This window comes from Myodes glareolus, chromosome 7 (genome assembly GCF_982192425.1).
Source record: "Myodes glareolus chromosome 7, mMyoGla1.1, whole genome shotgun sequence".
NCBI classification, from domain to species: Eukaryota; Metazoa; Chordata; class Mammalia; order Rodentia; family Cricetidae; genus Myodes; species Myodes glareolus.
Window position 1 is genome coordinate 39,007,448 of NC_142032.1, and position 17,650 is coordinate 39,025,097.

Consider the following 17,650-nt stretch of genomic DNA (forward strand, 5'->3'; position numbering starts at 1 on the left):
GTGTGTGTGTGTGTGTGTGTATGTAAACAGAGTCTCTGTATATATTGTATTCTAGGCTGGCCTCAACACCACCCCCCCCTTCCCGCGCCATTGCTGGGTTTAGAGGTGTGCGCCACCACACACACCTAGCTGTTCTAAAGGCCGTTCCTGAGAGGTTTTCTCACAGATTAACCTCATAATAACGGTTCTACCATGGGCCCGTCAAAGAGGCTCATACTTTGTAAATGGACCCATGCCGTGAAAGTCCCCTCATGCACATCGCTGTGTGCATCTTTCCTTCTGTTTAACCTGTCAGTTCATATTGAGAAGTTTAAGAGAATTAAGGGGAAGGCTTCTTTCACCCATATATTGGCAACGATAAGAGCTGATGTGGTTGGTGGGTTGCTCATTTGCTCTAGGTACACTAGATGTATAAAATAGGCCCATTCTTAGCACAGTCACAGAAGACAATGCATTTGATAATGTATTTTCTGGGTCCAAATTTTTTGTCATCCTTTTTGAAACAAAGGTTAGACTCCAGGTTCCCAGGCTAGAGGCTTGAGCCACCATGCCTCAGCTTCTCTGTGGCAATTAACCCTCTACTCTAAGACTGGAAGTATAACTCCTTCATCAAGACAGAGATCAAACCCTGAGCCCTGAATATGCTAGGCAATCACTTTCCTACCTAGCTATGCCCCAGTCCTGGCAATATTAAAGAAAGATGAGTTTAGGGTTTCCTAGTTGTGATATTATTGACCTTCAGGTTAGTGCTTTCTGATTTGGGGCATGCATTGTAAGGTGTTGACCAGGAGCCCTGACTTCAACCCATTTAACTGGAGAATTTCTTCCAGGCTTGGACCCTGATAACTGTCTCCCCTTGATATGGAGAAAAGGTAGCAAATTAGTATGGGAGAAGCAGTAGGAATGATTGTTGTTCCCAAAGCACAGGCCACGGAACAGGGTCATGCCAATAGAAAGTGGGGCCTGCGGTCAAACAGGCCTGGGAATCCTGCTAAAACAGGCTGAATACAGATCTGAATGCTTGTACTGCTCCAAGTTTGTATAATGAAATCCTCGTCCCAGTGTTATGGCCTCTGGGAGATGCTGAAGTCAAGATGGCAGAATCTTCACAGTTGGAGTTAAGGCCCTTAGGATGAGAAAGTGACCTAGAAAGCAGCCAGTTTAGACCAGGGAGCTTGGAAGCAGCAGTTCTGAGTCTTACCCTTGGCCAGAAGCTTGAGGGAAATGTCCTTAGTTTTCCTGTAAGGAATACCAGAAGGAGGCTGTGGTTCCTCTTCTATTTTCCTGCTTGCTTTCTTGTTCTAAGGGAGCCTCTCTGCCTGGAAATCGTTCGTGAGGATGTGAATGGAACCGAGACGCACTGAACACCTTGGGGATGGACAGTTCACCTCTCCAGCCTAATTCCAGTTTCTGCCCTAAGTCCCAGGGAAAGCCTAGACTAGCAGCTCGGTGGCACTCCTTTTATTTGGACCCACATGTGCTATGTAGGAGCACCGCCTTCTTTCTTTCCCTTAAGCCCTAACTAGAATCCTATAATAGCACTTCTTTCTAAAACTTGACCTTCTGTGGTCTGGGAACCTGGAGTCACTGGCTCAGTGGAAGCCTCATGTGATCATGAGCTTCTGTGGCCCCTTAAATCACGAGTTAAAGCCCACTTGGGGCTGGGAGGACTCTGTCACTGTCTAAGGACACTTTTCCTGCAACACACATGGGATGCCAGGGAGCTCATTTCTCTTTTTCATCTGGTGAGAACACAGCAAAGACTATCTATGAGCCAGCAAGCTGGCCGTCTCAGACCCCTGAATCAGCCAGCTTCCTGAACTTGGACTCCCGGCACCCTAAGCGGAGAGAAAGGCATTTTTGTTGCTCGTGAGCGTGGGAAGTCCTATGGCTCTAAAACTGCTGTCAAAGGATAAGATTACAACGACTTGAGGACCTTCAGTTTTGATTCAGAAATTGGGCAACACTTCATTCCAGAAAATTGAATCAGGGTTGTAATGGCCAAAGCAGAAGATTTGGTTTTTCAGATAGAAAAGTACTGACAATAGCAGAAACAAAACCCAAAGGGAATAAGTCATTCCAAAGTTACTTCCATTATAAGGCAGGCACAGGGAAACTGGGCAATAACACTGGACTGTTTTGGTTCACTCTTCTGTATGAAGATGAAAAGTTCAGGGAATTTCATTATCACACATAGATTGTCCTACTTGGGATATTTGGACTCTAGCTCTCTAATCTTGATTGCTCAGAAGTTCAGATAGGTATCATAGTGTCCGTTTGGTTTCGTGGGATTTTAACAGGCGTGACTCCATCATCATCATCATCATCATCATCATCAATCTTTATAGCTCTCATTTCTGTTTGATACAGTTAATGAGGACTTTAATTTTTAGTTTTTGGTCCTGAGTTTTAAACCCAAGGTCTCACACATGCTAAGCATGTGTTCTCTCACTAAGCTATACTCTAACCCCCAAAGTTTGTTTGTTGGTTCCTTCTCCTTCCTTCTTTCCTTCCTTTCATTGCAAGGTATGTGTACATGTGTGTATGCGCTCACATGTGTGTGAGAGCTCATAGTGTGCACACCCTGAAGCTGGAGAAGGACTTTGGAGTTTCTGCTCCATTGCTCTCAGCCTTACTCCCTCAAGACGGGGTCTCACTGAACTAAGCTGATGACCAGCAACCCTAGCGGTCCTCCTGTCTCCACGCTGGCCCCTGGCGCTGAGTTACAGCACATGCGGCCTCATTCAGCTTCTTTTGAGGGTGTTGGGATTTCACACTTAGGTCCTTACACTTCCACGGTTAGTGCTCTCACTCATGGAACTGTCTTCCCAGTCCTCTGATGCACACCTTAAATCTCTAAGAGAAAATGTGGGGTTAACACTCAGTGAAAACTTGCTGGGCATCCTGTTGGTTTTTTTCTGTGGACTATAAGATATCTGAGTTGATAATAACGAACATGTCATTAGTATTCCAAAGATCTAGTGTCTGCCGAATAGATTTGTTTTTCTTATTCCAGTTCATCAGAATACACAAATATTGCTTCTCATAGAGGAGAGAGACGAGACTCATAAAGTGAAGTTATTTTCTGATGGCCATGCAGGCTGCAAATAGGCAGAGTGGGCTGTAACTGATTTTGGCTTTGAGGTTACCCATCCTCAGTGAGTTTCTCTGCTATCTTGGGGTTTGGCACTGAGAATTTAAAATCAAGTCGGAAGCCAAATGGTTCCTCACTCTGTGCGACACTCTTCGTTCCCGAGAATGTCTTGGAAAGGCACTGTCAGCTGGGTCCCCATTTTCCTGGGCAGGTAGCAGGCTCCATGGATGGAATTTGGCTACCCTCGGTGTGATGGAGAAATTTTTATTGTTTGTCTTTTCTAAAAATGAGAATTATGCAACTGTGTTACTAATCCACCCCTCCTCCCGCCGATTTTCAGGCTGAGGTATGAAATTTCCATCTTGCTTGACTGTGTCATCCATCTCTGGTTCTCTTGCTTTTTAATCACATGCACAAATTTCACTATTTTTTTCCCAACCATTCCTCCTTCCTTTCCATTCCTGACACAAGGCCTCATTAAATAGTCCAGGTCAGAAATGCTAACGCCCCTGCCTCGGCCTCCCAAGCGCTACAATTCCAGGAAAGGTTTTACCATGGGCCGCGATGAAGGGACAGTAGGTACGCACAACTGTTAGAGAGAGGGAAAACTGTCCTCACTGTACCTGCCTTATTGTATGTACTTTGGTTTTTCTTTCATTTGTATGTGCTGTGTGCTTATGTGCATGTTCATGTGTGTGTGTGTGTGTGATGTGCACAAGGGGCTCTAGGCTGATGTTGGCTACCTTCCTCAATTTCTCCCCTCTTTATTTTTTGAGGCGGTATCTTCTCACCTGAGCCCAGAGCTGAATGGTTCAGTTAGTCTAGCTGATCCGCTTGTTCTGGGGATCCCTGTCTGTACCACTCACACCCTGGGATCACAGACGGGCTGCCACACCCAGATGTATGATTGATGGGGCTCAGAACTCTGTTCTCACACTCGGTGACAAGCTCTTTCTTTACCCACTAAGTCATTTCCCCAGCTCCATGCATGCACTCTTTACAGCACTTGTATGTGGCCTCAAACTCTTGGTGGAAAGAGTCCATGTATTACTATTCAGAAACAAAACTGGGTGGGGGTGCAAACCTTTCATCCTAGCACTCAGGAGGCAGAGGCAGGCAGATCTCTGAGTTTGAGGCCAGGCTGGTCTACAGAGCAAGTTCCAGGACAGCCAATGCTACCCACAGAAAAACAGAAACAACAAACACAAAAACAAACACTAGGATGTCTCCAGCAGGGCCACAGTGATTCCATCTGGTTTTATTTCCTTATCTTGCTGGAGAAATCCATACATGGGTTATAGCTAGAAGTGGCTCTATTTAGGTGGAGCACAAGGAGCCATTTTCATAGTTTATTACTTTTTAATTAATCAAGTTAAACCAATATTTATGGAGTGCTATGGGTTTCTGAAGTCCTTGTCTAAGCATTCTCCTCCCTAGTTCAGTCAATTGCCCTCTGGGAATGCAGGTGCAGACTTTGCTAATTACCATTGGCGTTGCACTGTAGACGAGTAAAACCTAACTCCAACATTCTACGTGACTTCATTTTGTCTTCTCGAGTGGTGGATGGAAGAGTTTAGAAATAGATCTGAATATCACCAGACAGGAAGTGCGTGTGAGTAGGAAGCAAATCTGTGGCCACTGTTTCTTTCCCACCTTTGCCTCCTCTGCCCAATACACACATCAGTAGAGGTGGTAGGAGCCACCTGGGTTTGTGGATTTAGCCCCCCCTCTCTCTCCCTCCCCTCTCTGTCTCTCTATCCCCCGCCCTCCCCCTCCCCCCCTATCATCTCTAAACCCAGAACCTCCATCTCTATCCTCTCTGTTTCCCTCTCTACCTTACCTCTCTTGGTAGGACTGAGAATTGAACTCAGGACCTTGCACATGCCTGTAAGTGTCTCATTACTATGCCATACTCCAAACCACCTAGTTTCTTCGTTCTACTTGAACTCAGCGAGAACCAGAGTCCTCATCATGGTGTTTAGACACACACCCTCCACCGACAACGTACAAGACAGACCAAGACTGCGTGTCTTTTTAGAATGTCATCAAATTATAAACGTCTCCAGTTGTACGACTGGATGCTGGATCAGAAACCAAAGATCCCTGAACATGATGGATCTTGTCAGCAGCATCTGTCTGGCAATTTTAAAAGCAGGTAGGTCAAATGGGGACAGTCTTCATTCTCAAGATTTATTCAACTTTGGATGATACCAATTTTAAATCAGCCATTACTAGTGGATACTAAAAATAGACTATACGAAAGATCTAGTGCAAGTCTTACAGCTTGACACAAATCTGATTAGTTTTTCGACAGCACTCCTCAGTCAGGGTTTTGAGTACTTTTCCCTATACCTTTGGCAGGTTTGAGTGCTGCTGAGTTTGAAAATCAACTACTGAGATGGTCCACACAGCCACTGGAGAAGGAGAAATACTATTTTCTTTTAATTCTGGAGAATGACTTCAGTAGTTGGTGTCTTCCTGCACGCTATAATCTCAGAGTTTGGGTTAAAAGAATCATTCCTTTCTCAGGAGTTTTGCCATTTCTGTGCCTTGCAGTATAAATTAAGAGCAATTAAAGTCAATGTCCTGCTCTCTGAACAGCGTTGTTCACCATAATCTGCTTCCTTTGATGTCTGGTCGTAGATAATACAAGCTGGTCTACTGTTCCAGTCAATACATGAGTCAGTGAGACCACCCAGCTCACAACTTTCCCTCCAAGGACTGTTTGTTATGTGAGGCCAGGGTCCTATTCTTTTTGACCCTTTTATTTAATAAAGAATAACTAATATGTGTGTGTATGTGTGTGTGTGTGATGTGAGAGTGTGCGTGTGTTGGTGGTATATGTGTGCATGTGCAGAGACCAGCACAGATGCTGATTCTCTACGTTGTACCCTTGAGATGGTGTCTCACTGAACCAGAGCTCGCCGTTTCAGCTAGGTTGGCTGGCAGTGAATGCCTAGGATCTGTCTGTGTTTGCCAGGCAACGTTGGTGTCCCAAGTTCATGTAACCATGTCCAGCTTTTCCTCTGATGTGGGGTTTAGACTTGGGTCCTCATGTTGGGCCAGAAAGCACTCTTATCCACTGAGCCATCTCTCTGGCTTCTTGATCCCGTTTCTTCCTTTCCTGTGAATCTGTTATAAAATAGTCAAAGGATAAAGGAAGGGCTATTTGGCTTTTGCTTTGACAGTCACGCCTTGAGTCGCTCTTGCTTTCAAGTATAAGGGATCCTGAGTCTTGCATGATGCAGTCACAAATGGGACTAAATTATGCTAAGCAAAAATAAATTCTCGTACTGAGAATTTCCCAGGAGTTTTGATATTTTTGACTCTTGCTCACTAAATATGGAAAAGATTGAGACACTGAGAAGCAGGGGAGCTGTTCTGCCTTTTTTAGACCTTTGAAGAAGCCGTTTTGTCCTATTCAATGCTATATTAGCAACATACTAAGAATCCCTCTCTGCCAAAAAGTCACAGTGTCCTGTGTGTTTGAGGTTCGGGAAAAGTTCTTTTAGCTTCCATTTTTATATAAGTAACAATTAATTAAATAATTAATATGTGTTAGTGGTCTAGTGTTACTCATATATGGAAATGATAGAAATAGACATTTCACTGATTTTTTTTTTTTTAACAAAGCCTCACTATGTAGCTAGGCTGACCTGGAACTTTTGATCCTCCTGCCTCTGCATCCCAACTGTTGAGATTACAGGCCTCTGTGCTGAAATCCCATTGTAATCCTCTGTGTTCTTCATTTAAGGCAGGTTTCTGGTGTTCAAAGTCAGCACGGCTGTTGATGGAAAATGCATATGAAGGCTAGGGAGCAAATTGTGTCCTCTTTTGTGACTGGGAAGACCGCAACATAAGAAGTATTGATGGAAACAATCAGGAACTTCAGCTGATGGCGTACACTCTAAAGATACGGTGATGGAAGGCAAGGAGAGGTGAACTGAACTAGCTGGCTCAGCAGCACTGGAAATGAATGCCTTGTTCAGTGGCAGGCTCTGCCCGTTGAGAGTTCTAGGAGTTTGGTAACTATGGTACCAACGGTTATCAAACCACTTGGTAACCATTCAGCTGTTCCACAGCTTCCCCTGGGAGCACATAATGTTTCTCTGTCACTGTGGCACACACAAAACTGTCCCCCTCTCTTGTCTCTCTTCTGAGAACTCAGCCTTGGCACTGTACACCAAGATCCAAAGGTCTTTCCCTTAGCTTTGTGAGCAGCCATTGATACTCATTGCTGAGATCCATTAACTCATTAGGACCACACAATGATAGAATTCTCCTTTTACTGTGTTAACTTGACTCTCTGGAATGAGGAAGTGAAGAGAACTTTCTCCTATAAACTATTTGATCATCTTGATGCACAGTTGCTTTGGAAAATCAAAACAAATGGCTTCATTCCTTCCGTTCTTTACCTTTTATGATAATGCTCCATCGCTAGCATTTAACAAGTGAATGAGGGCTGTTTTCTCTTTTGTTTTATGAGAGAGGCTCTCATTATGTATCCCTGGCTATCCTAGAACTTGTTAGAGAGATCAGGCTGGTCTTGTGCTTTTGTAACAAGCACTTTACCCACCGAATCATCTCCCTAACCCATGATGAGTCTTTTTTTTTTTTTTATAAAGATGTATTTATTTATTTTGTATACAACATTCTGCCTCCATGTATGACTGCAGGCTGGAAGAGGGCACTAGATCTCATTACAGATGGCTGTGAGCCACCATGTGGTTGCTGGGAATTGAACTCAGAACCTCTGGAAGAGCAGCCAGTGCTCTTAACCTCTGAGCCATCTCTCCAACCCCCATGATGAGCCTTTAAACAAAATACTATAAACATATAGGTAGTGACATTCTCATGTTTTCAGTCTCCGACAGTCTTGGACTTTATTGATGGCCCCATCATTTCATCTTCAGATCAACATCTTGGTCGCTTAGATCACCCTCATGAACTTTGTTACTACTTTGCTTTTCCATTTAATAAGATGTGCTATGTTTATTCATCCATCTCTGGCTTCAGACCTAGAACCTGTTATCTCTTTGAGTAGATGCACTCTATGTGGGAAAAAAAACCCAATCTTTAGATGTCATCATCTGGGGGCCCAAGGAGCTCAATGATCTGGGTTGGTCCTTATTTTAGAAGACAGAGCTGGAAAACTTAATTTCCAGTTCTGGGAATTCAACCTGGGGTCTCAGGCATACTAAGCATGGACTCTCCCATGCAGTCACACCCCCATCATGTCCTCTATTACCGAGATACACCTCTAGTCCCTGCATTTTACTTATGTTCTCTCTCTCTCTCTCTCTCTCTCTCTCTCTCTCTCTCTCTCTCTCTCCTTCTTTTGAAATATGGTCTTGAACATTAGTCCTTCTACCTCAGCCTCCTAAACACTAGGATTATAGTTGTGAGGATTCATATTTTACTTTTAAAAGGTAAAACATATTGCTGGGCATGGTGTCTTACACATGTAACCCTAGCACTCGGGAGACCAAGGCAGGAGAATTGCTGTAAGTTCCAGGCCAGCCTGGACTATAGAGTGAGACCCTTATCTCAAAAGAAAATAAAACAAAAACACCTCATATATTCAAAGGGAAGCTTTGAATTCTCAATTCCTTTAGTCTATAATATATAAAAAAAAACCAGTCCCCAAATAACAAATCAAAACCAAGAATATTCGAGTAATGTGGTGGTTTGAATGAGAATGGCCGCCATAGGCTCATATATTTGAATGCTCTGTCTGTAGTCAGAGCAACTGTTTGGGAAGGAATAGGTGACATAGCTGTGTTGGAGGAGGTGTGTCACTGAGAACTGGTTCTGAGGCTTCAAACACCCACACCAGTCCCAGTTACCTTTCTTCTCTCTGTCTCGTGGTTGTCATCTCAAGATGGGAGCTCTAACTGCTTCTCCAGCGCTGTGCCTGCTGGCTGCCATTTTCTCTGCCATCATTATCATGAACGCGCCCTCCGAAACTGTAAGCAGCAAATAAACGCTTTCTTCTCTAAGTCCCCAGATGGCTATAATCTCTTCACAGCAACAGAAAAGAAACTTACGCATCAGCTGTGCATGTTTGCAATTATAGATCGTGATAAAAGTGATACGGCATAGCTCATCTCTCTGATTAAGTCACTAACTCGACACCTTGTTAGGTTGGTTGCCTTTCTCTTGGTTCTGACTTTTGAGTTATTTCAGTATCAAATTATCAAATTTGGGGTAATCATGTAAAATATTAAGTGTCTTGATAATTACACCAATAAAGCAAATCATATTAAAGAATTAAACCATTCCCTTCTCCCTATTCCTAATTATCCCTCTATCTATATGTAAGTTTTTGAAAGATTATAGCTTGCTATCCCATCTAAAAACCAAGTAAATAGACTCTACTTCTCTGTCTGCTTGTCTTAGACAGCGGATAGATAGTTCCTCTGTAACATATATAAAGAGATATGCTCTATTTTCTTCTTTTCTTAAAACAGGGTCTTACTGTGTCCCTCTGTCTAGACTGGAACTTGATATGGAGATCAAGCTGGCCTTAAACTCACAGAGGTCTGTGTGCCTGTGCTTCCTGAGTTCTGGGGTTAAAGAACTGACCCAATGTTACATTCTTAAAGATGCATAGTTTCAGTTGTGTGTATATGCTATCATGTGTTAAGATCTGTCAAGATCTTAACAATGATGGACCGTACAAGCAAAACCAAGGCACTTTCTGATGGATCTATCTGTTGGCAGATGGGTCAATTGAACAAACACTTTGGAATGCAGTTTGTCAAAATGTAGGAAGGATAAAGTTGTATTTGCCACTTCCTGGCAATTCTTTTTCTAGAGAAACTCTCTTTTTTTTTCTTTCAGGACAGGGTCTCTCAGTGTAGCTCAGACTGGCTTTATTCTATCCTTCTGCTTCAGCCTTTGGAACGATGAGATTACACATATGCACTGCCTTATCCTGATGGAGGGATTTTTATTGTTGAAGATATGGAGCACCTTGAAATTAGAAAAAAAAACCTTCAATTTTTTATCAAAGGAAGAATAGGTAAATTAAATTTTGTACATTTGGTACATTTAAGTGACAGAATATCATATAATTAAAATGTATGTGCCAGGTGGTGGCCGTGCATGCCTCTAATCCCAGCATTTGGGAGACAGAGGCAGGTGGATCTCTGAGTTTGAGGCCAGACTGATCTCCAGAGTGAGTTCAAGATAGTCAAGGCTATACAGAGAAACCCTATCTCAAAAACCAAAATTAACCCCAAAAACTAAACCAAAAAAATAGTATGAATTAGGTTACTACATAATAGCATGTCTTTTAAAAATTTTAATTTTAAACAAGAAACAAAGCATAAAGTAACAGCAGCATGCTACTTCTATAGCATCACAGCCTACAACACAGAATGTGGGCTGTGTTTGGATGCACACTCGGTAATGACAGTTTGGAAACATGAACAGGATGGATGCACAGCATGGCTCTAAGGACTCACACGGAGGGAACAGAATGGCACTTTGTAATTCAAGCGTTGTTTTAACTTTTCATAAAACCTTGTGCCTGCCTCACCAAGCATTGGTTCCTGGAATATATATGTAACTAGAAAGAAAGAAATGAAGAAAGACAGACTCATAGACACAGAAAAACTGGGATCAGGTGGTCTAGGCTCTTGGATGGAGAAATGTAGCACCCTGGGAACTCAGCATATTTATTAAATGCAGGGAGGCAAGGTAATTGCATACAGCCGAACAAGGAGGTGGGGTTATTACATATAGCTAAAGAGGCAGGGTTACCATATACGGTTGAACAAAGGGGCAAGTTTAGCTAATCTTGGTAGGAGCAGCCTCTGTAGGGGAACAGTGAGCATGGGGTCGTGGAGGTGGGGAGGAAGCTATGGGAAGCTTTGCCACCCTGCAGTCACTGATACCACTGTGCCCATGTTATTTGCTCAGGGCTTCATTAGCTCCCTGTACATACCATTTTGTTTTGAGAATTTCTACAGAAGTACTGTATTTACATCATTTCTACCCTCCCTTCCCCCTCCTCCTAACTTCTTCTGTGTCCCTCCAATTCCCTCTTAGTTTCATGACCTCTTTTTTAACTATTATTTTCATCCACACATATATGCACACACGTGTATATATAATAAATACAATGTTGACGTGGAATTCCCCTCTGTATGCTGTGAATATGTTTTATTACCACTGGTTAACAAAGAAGCTGCTTTGGCCTATGGCAGGGCAGAAGAGAGCTAGGCAATAGGCAGGAAAACTAAACTGAATGCAGGGAGAAAGAAGGCAGAGTCAGAGAGATGTCATTTAGCTGCCAAAGGAGACAGATGTCAGGAACCTTACCAGTAGGCCATATCCTCGTGGTGAGACACAGATTAATAGAAATGGGTTAATTTAAGATGTAAGATCTAGCTAGTAATACACCTAAGCTATTGGCCCTAAGCTATTGGCCAAACAGTGATGTTATTAATATAGTTTATGTGTGATTATTCAGGTCTGGGTGGCCGGGAAAGGAACATGCAGTCTCTGTTTGTACACAATGTGCCAAGTCCATTGTTCATACAAATACGTGCTTAGTGGTTAACCTCTTGAAACCGGATAGCTTGTTCTGGAGAAGACTGATTTTTTTTTCTCTTTTACAAGCCATTAATTGACAGACCTACCTGGTGCCTTGGGTGACAAGCCAGAAAAAGACACCCCTCACCACCACAGTCCCCACTCCTCATAGTTCAGGCTGCCTGAAGCATCCACATGCCTGCCAGGAGGCACAAGATGCTGGTTGATTGGGTATCAATATGATGAGGAAGTATATGGTGGTGAAATGAAAGAGAAAGAGAGACAGGGGTAGGGTCTTGTGAGATTTCCCTATTCATGCTGAGATGTCAGCTGGTATCATTGTGTAGGTCCTGTTTGAGCAAATGTACTGTTGAGATTTTATGGGGGCAGCTCCCCATCATATATGGAAAACACTGTCTCAAAGCACACATCCGCATCCTCTGACTTTTCTGCTTCTTCTTTCACAATGTTCCCTAAGCCTTCAGTGTAGGGACTCTTATATAGATATATCAACATGAGGTGGGCACCCCATAGCTCGCTGTTCTCTGCATTTTGACCAATTGTGGATTACTGTGATGGTCTCTGTCTATTTCAAAAAGAAGCTTCTTCAATGAAGGGTGAGAGCTATGGGCACCCGTGGATGCAAAGATAGATATTTTAAATGCAGTTGAGAATTAAAAAAGCTTGTGTGTGTGTGTGTGTGTGTGTGTGTGTGTGTGTGTGTGTGTGTGTGTAAAATCTTTGAAAGTGGAAGCATTTAAATACAGGGAGTTTTCACATTTAAAAATAAATCTAAATTTCTGGGTTCTCTTGAAAAACCAGAAGCTTCACTCGGTCTTTAACCAGTAGCTGTAGGTGCTGCCCCCTTTGGGTGAGCTGAGTGCCCTTCATAGTCCCTGCCTGGTAGCCTGACAGTGTGCCTTCCTTGCTTCTTGGTGCCACCAGCCTGAATCCCACCCGGCTCCTGCCCCGCGGAGCGAGGCAGATAATGAACAGCACTTGTGTTTCTTGTCATCAACAGCTTTTTCCCCTCTTCCCAAACATTTCAGTCATGTATCTCCAACTGGGCTCAAATTGAATTTCAGAGTGCTTGAGAGTCAGGGCTGCTGTGTACCTGATGTCCTTTCTCAGGGTGTATTTTAAACGGGAGTTGGGCTGTATCAGTCAGTTCAAAATACCACCCGAAGTTCCTGGAGTCCTGGCTGTGGTGGTAGCAGGAATGTAGTGTGGGAGCTTGTTATTGGTCTTAGGTAGCTCTAAAAGATGGCTGAGAAGCAGACTGTCCCAGATAGCCAAGCTAATTTTCACAATCCTCAGTGCAGACCACACTCCATTATTTATAACATCCACAGCAACAATTCCCCAAGAACTAACTCTAATTAAGATCTCCAGCTCATTATCTAGCTTGGAAATAGATCAGGATGAGTCCCGGATCCCGTCCATGCCTACAGCATGAAGGGTGGCTAGGAGGGTGAGAGCCCCTGCCAGTCTCCCCAAAGAGTTGGAGAAAGAGAGCCTCAACAGCAGGTCGGAATGGGACATCCAACCCAGAGACCTTTGTCTTTAGGGCAACGTTTTTCGGGGGAACCTCCTATTTGATGTTGGGGGTCAGAGATGGTTTAAATGAGTCAGTGGGGGCTGAAAGATCCAGATAAAACACGCTGCCAAAGAAGGGGCACAAATAGGATTCATGCTTCCGTAGCTGGAATTTTCCACAAGGTAGCCATGAGCATGCTGTGAACCGAGGGACCCTAGGTAGGGAGCGCCCAAGGGGTATAAATGTTTGCACAATTTGCTTTCAGTTTTCACTTCCCAGTCTTCCGGAAACTCCATCACTGGACTCTGTATCCAGGCACCATCCTTAAAGTTACCCCCACGCCCTTTCCATAAGTGCATTTTGGAGAAGCTATAAAAAAGCCTTTTGGGACTGGAGATGAAACTAAGTTGGCAGAGTGCTTGTCTACTATGGCAATGTCCTGGGTTCAAACCCCAGCTCCATATGAATCCAGGCGTGCTGGCACATGCTTGTAATCCACTGCCTCAGAGGCAGATGTAGGAGGACTAAGATTTCAAGACCATGGTGGTCTACATAGCGATTTTGAGGCCATGAAACTCTCTCAAAAGAAGGGTTGGGGAGCCTGCCTGCCTGTACCAGGCTCTCTCTTATGCACACATTAATGCCCAGGTCACATGCCTAGTAAGTGACCACCCGGATTTGAGATCTTTTGAGTGCACATTCTTTCATGTACCAGCAGTTTTCAGTGTATGATCATGGAACACCCTGTAGGGGGAGGCCGTGGGAATTCATTCAGTGGGTCTGTGAAGTCAGAACTATTCTCAGAGCAAGGCTTTCTCAGTCAGTCTCCTATGAACGTGCGGGGACTTTTCCAGAGTCTGCATAACATGTGATGGAAAGGGACAGGCTGCAGAACCAGACCTGAGAATCCAGCTGTTTTCTATTATGCCAAATACCACAGAGGTTTGCAAACACAGAGAACAATGCTGTTCTCACTATTTTTGTTTGGCTTTGAGCTCTCTGGGAGTTCTCCATAATTTCCAAGAGGAAAAAAAAAAACCCAAACCCCCAAACAAAACAACAACCAAAGACATGACTGGATCAAATACTGGGAAACCTTTGCTTGTAGCACAGCTAGCAGCTCTCCTGGCCATTCTTAGCTGGGTGTGTCCTGAACATCTTTTCTCTGAGATGGCTGGTGTGCTGGCTAGATTTATGTCACCTTGACACAGACTAAGTCATCTGAAAGGAGAGAAACCTCAGTTGAGAAAAGGTCTCCCTAAGATCGAACTGAGGGCCAGACTGTAGTGCATTTTCTTAATTAGTGATTGACAAGGTGGCAAGCCCATTGTAGGTGGCGCTGTCCCTGAGCTGGTGATTCTGGGTCCTATAAGAAAGCAGCAGGAACAAGCCAGTAAGCAGTGTCCCTCCATGGCTTCAGCATCAGCTCCTGCTCCGCTTGAGTTCCTATCATGGCTTCCTAGGACAGGAAGTGCCTGTCCTTCAAGGAAGTACTACAGTGTGGAAGTGTAAGCAAAATATTCCCTTTTCTCTATAACTTGCTTTTTAGTCATGGTTTCACCATGGCAAAAGAAACCCTAACTAAGACAAGTTAGTACCAGAAGTGGGGTGTTGTTGTGACAGAACTGACCGTGTTGTTTTGGGGATGCTTGTGGAAGGACTTTGGAATTCTGTGCAAGAAAACTTGAGTGTTCAGTGCCTGGTGAGCTGTTCTGTGGGAACTTGGAAGATAAGGACATTGAAGGCAAAGCAGAAGATAGAAGCTTGGCTTGTAAAGTTTCAGAGGGAAATTTAAAGACTATGAAGACCATTTGTTATTTTGAATAAAAAAAATTCTGTGATTCCGATTTGCCAGGGTTGAAGAATCAGCTGTGACGAACAAGATACCAGAACTACTGAAGTGAAACCTTGGCTTTGCTGGAACACTCCATATTGGTGGGCTGGAGTTGAGAAATAAGAGGTGATAAAGAAGAGACCCGCAATGCTGAGGTGAAATCTGGCGAGTGTTTCCTGAGCAGAGTCATTACACAGAAGCTGTGTTCAGAGGTGACCAAAGTTGTACCTTGATCTGGTAGCTCAAGGTGTAAGAGTTACCGGGTGGTACTGGTTTTGAAGGCCTGAAGGGGTCATGGAGAGCTGAGCTTGACACTGTGAGAGGCCAGGAAAGGTCATTGGTAAAAATGCAGCTTCAGTAGCAATCAAAGGCTCAGGACTGAAGGCGTCATGCAAAGAAGTTGAGGCTTGGCACCACGAAAAGAGCCAATGAGAGGCTCTTTGTAAAAAGGCAGCCCAGTTGCCACAAACGACCCCAGTGCTTTGGAGATGCTGGTACAATGGGAGGGCCACCAAGAACAGCAGCAGCAGCAGCAGCAGCAGCAGTGCAGTGGAGCCAGCCTGAGTCTGGAAGACAAGTTGTGCATGCTGCAGGGGATGGAGCTGGAGAAGTGACCCAAGCCCCTTGGAGGAGCCCAGAAGACTGTGAGTAAATCCCAGGTACTGGACATTGAGTTATTTATACTTTTGGAGTGTGGTTTTGCTTTGTTCAGATTATGACTGTGTCCTGGTTCTTCCCTCTTGAACTAACAAAAGTACTTAATTTACCTTTTTGTTTTACAGAATTCTACAGTTGAGAGACTTTAAACTTTTAAAGAAGAGATTTTGGGGCTTTACAGAGAATTTGGATTTTAAGAGACTTGATATTTTTAAAGAGACAATTTATAGCATGTTTGAAATGGTAAGACTGTGGGATTTTTTTTAAGTTTGTAAAATGTTTTATTTTGTAATGTCTTTATTAATGTGTGATCTTGGGGCTGAACAAGAAAGAAAGGTTGTGGCTTAACAGTGACATATTTGTGTGTTAAGTTGACAAAGGATCCATTGTACTCAGCTAGATTTATGTCAACTTGACACAAGCTAGAGTCATCCGAGAGGAGGAAACCTCAACTGAGAAATTTCCTTCATGAGATTGGGCTGTGGACCAGTCTGTAGAGCATTTTCTTAGTGATTCATTGGAGAGAGCCTAGCCCTTTGCGGGTGGGGCTCTCCTGGGCTATTGGTCCTGGATTCTGTAAGAGGGCAGGCTGAGCAATTAATGTGAAGCAAGCTAGGAAGCAGCATCCTTCCATGGCCTCTGTATCAACTCCTGCCTCCAGGTTATTTTCCTGTTTGCATGCCTATCCTGGTTTCCTTCGATGATAGACTACAATGTGGAAGTGTAAGTCAAACCCTTTCCTCCCCAACTTGCTTTTTGGCTGTGGTGTTTCATTTTCTCAATAGAAACCCTAACTAAGACAGCTGTGAAGAGAGGCACGTGGTGGGGTGGAGGTGGGGGAGATTTTCTAAGGGAGAACGAAGCACCAAGATCCTCCAATGGGAGGGAGGGCAGCAGGAGGAGAATCCAGGAGACCCTAGGCACAGGACTATGTATTTGCCCTGGACTGGCAATTAAGGTGATGTAGAGGCGAGGGCAAACATATGTTTTAGAAGAGGGCAGCAAAACCACTTAGCAGCTCATGGCCTGGACAAATCACTCAACCTTGCTGGACTTGACTTTCCTTGACTGTGAAGCAAAAGTCTGGATTAGCTCAGAGTTTTCAAAATAACACTACAGTAAATACATATCAGACTCATAGCGGCACTTAGAGATAAAATGATACATAAGACAGCAGTCTGTAAATATTTAGTTTAAATTAAGCAGGCTTAGTGTTGTTTCCTATCATAATGTCACTCTACATGATGGAAGGTTTATTTGTTTGTTGAGAGGAACTCTCATCATGTTCTCAGGTTGGTTTTAAGTTACTAGACTCAAGTGATCCTTTTGAATTAGCCTCTTGAGGTTTGGCATTACAGATACATAAAACTGAATGGTTCTATCTTTGTTTGATGTTTTATCCTCCCTGTAGTACTGGGGAGTGAACCTAGGGTCTTGCACATTCTAGGTGGGTGCTCTAACATTAAGCTTCATCCCCAGATAGACTCAAGATTGTGTGTGTGTGTGTGTGTGTGTGTGAGGGACAGAGAAGCGGAAAGACACAGACAGAGTCAGACAGACAGGTATACAGACTGACACTTTATGTAGCCCTACTTGTCCCGGAAGTTGTTATGTAGACCACAGAGATCCATCTGCCTCAGCCTCCTGAGTGCCAGGATTAATAGTATGCACAACAGCGCCTGGCTTTTACCGAGTTTTGATGTGCTTCCTTGAGTCACAGTACTGCGACCACAGAATGGCTTGGCCTAGGGAGAAAATGAGACAGGAGAGATGAAGAGCCCTTGAAAGCAGATAATTTGACCAGGCTTTTTTAATAGCTCAAAGTCTTAGAAGTCTAAATTGGTTGTTTCCAAGCTGGTACACATGAAGTCTTCACAGAACTGAGGAGAGACAGTTTCAGAGGAGGGTCACAAGCCGTCAGGCTTCCTGACTGAGAACATGAGGTTACAGCTCAATGTTGCCACCTGACACCGTGTTCCCGAGCAAA

General features: G+C 43.8%; 1 long non-coding RNA gene across 4 annotated transcripts in view; it reads left to right on the top strand.

The window, feature by feature from the left end:
- The window catches only part of LOC125403405 (uncharacterized), a 22,313-nt gene extending 5,383 nt beyond the window's left edge, over window positions 1-16,930 (top strand). For 2 of the 4 annotated variants that reach the window (XR_015003239.2, XR_015003240.2), the window contains exons 2-4: window positions 6,849-7,032; window positions 15,028-15,665; window positions 15,789-16,930. This is a non-coding gene — a long non-coding RNA (uncharacterized LOC125403405). The remainder of the gene's footprint in view (window positions 1-6,848; window positions 7,033-15,027; window positions 15,666-15,788) is intronic. The other 2 variants (XR_007232934.3, XR_015003241.2) reach the window with 1 other exon arrangement.
- Window positions 16,931-17,650: the final 720 nt, after the last annotated feature.